Here is a 1,759-nt window from a genome sequence, read left to right as displayed (position 1 = left end):
GGCAGGCTGGTAGCACCCAGGGACAGCAGGGAGTATGAAGATGACAGAGAGGCAGCTCCTCAGTCAGAGGGAGGCCCAGGCAGGCCATGGTTTTACTCTGGTAGCTGGAACTGCCGTACCATCCAGCCCTGGGATGATGGGGCAAAGCCCTGTGGCCACAGGTGAGTCGTAGGCAGCAGGGGCATGGCTCCCACTTCCCTGATACCCCTCAAAGGCAGCTTCTGTATTCAGCGGTACCAATTATCCTCCCCAGCCTCCCAAGAAGGGAATCACCCTCCCTCCGGTGCTTGGTCACTTCCTGCTGTCTGGCATCTTCCAGGCTTTCCTGGTGACAGTGCCACAAGGTCCCTCAGGTGGGGTGAGCCAGTCAGGAGGGGCCCGAGGGAGGAGCACCACGCCGGCGGAGGGCATGCACTGGGAGGCAGCCGTCATCTGGTTCTACACTGCACTCCCATCTGCATGCGCTGGTGACTGATCTGATTTTAAAAACACAGCCATGGAGACCCTGGCACACTGCATTTCCTCTACGTTTATTGCGACGGCTAAATGATTAACAACATTCACAACTTCTTAGATCTTAAAAAACAGAAACAAAAGAAAACTTCCATTTTGTAACATCACAAATGTCTTCTAGGCTTTATCAAGGACCAAAAACACTACAATTCTCTAAGTGATTTCCAGTGATGGAAACAAGCCAGAGACAGTAAGCACCCAGAGTGGCGAGAGAGCACTTCCAGATGCCTGTTGTCCTCTTGGGGGTGACCCTGGAACTAGAACGACAGAAAAGACACTGTGACTTTGACACGGCTGTGCCACCACACGTCACGCGCGACATGAGGATCCTGCAGAGTGGCCTCTGCAGAGAGCAAGGGCAGCCTCGATTAAGAGGGAGGGGCTGGGGGCACGGAGGGCCAGTGGCATCTCCTCTATCCCGGCCGCCCGGCAGCTGGCAGCACGCACCATGCTCTGCTGGCTCCCGACACCTTCACTGCCCCAGCGCTGAATCCACAGGAGAGGCGTCCTCTGAGAGTGTAGGGACTTTCTAGGTTCAAGGAGGTGTGCCCTCTGACCCCTGCCAAGGACTCACAGAACCATCTCAGCTCAAACTTGGAGGAGCGGCAGGAGGTGGGGGGTGGTCAGTGGCCACACACCACAAATTCCTGAAGCATTTAACTTTTTAGTAAAATGAAGTGGAGAAAGTCAAGAATTAACATGCTAGGACAAAGCACATGGAATGGTCAGGGCGATGCTGGAGAGAGCGAGCTTGATCCACGCTGTAGGTGTGTGTGCCTCGCTCGGGCCAGCAGGCCGAGCCCCGCTCGGAGCTCCATCCATTCACCTGACCCACGGCCAACATGGAAGCTGTCAGAGGAGTCAGGAAAGGAGAAGGAGAAAGGAGAAGATGAACCCCTGGCACCTGTGGTTCCCCAAAACCAGCTCTACTCCAGGCCCCCACAGGCTGGTTCGTTCGAGGGTTGGGTAATAAACCCAAGCCCTATCCTCCATGCTGGCACCTCTACTGCCATAAAGATCTGCCAGTTGCCAAAGCTACAGAAGCCACTGGAAGCAAGCAGAGCCCCTGGGGGTGGTGGCACTGCAAGGTGACAGGGAACAGGCAGACAAGGACCTCGGACCACAGCCTAGGAAGTCTGTGGCTTAAAGAAAGCCAGGATTTCTTTTCTTTCTTTTTTTTTTTTTTTTGAGACAGAGTCTTGCTCTGTTGCCAGGCTGGAGTGCAGTGGCACAATCTCGGCTCACT

At 54.9% G+C, this 1,759-nt stretch overlaps 1 protein-coding gene across 1 annotated transcript in view; it reads right to left on the bottom strand.

The window, feature by feature from the left end:
- Positions 1–514: 514 nt before the first annotated feature.
- The window catches only part of SUGP2 (SURP and G-patch domain containing 2), a 45,193-nt gene continuing 43,948 nt past the window's right edge, over positions 515–1,759 (bottom strand). The window contains 1 exon segment of the mRNA XM_017852687.1: positions 515–770. The gene's annotated coding sequence lies outside the window, so the exon portion shown is untranslated.

This window comes from Rhinopithecus bieti, unplaced genomic scaffold (genome assembly GCF_001698545.2).
Source record: "Rhinopithecus bieti isolate Rb0 unplaced genomic scaffold, ASM169854v2 scaffold_34968, whole genome shotgun sequence".
NCBI classification, from domain to species: Eukaryota; Metazoa; Chordata; class Mammalia; order Primates; family Cercopithecidae; genus Rhinopithecus; species Rhinopithecus bieti.
Note: the sequence above shows the minus strand (reverse complement) of the source record. Positions and strands in the feature narration are given on the sequence as shown.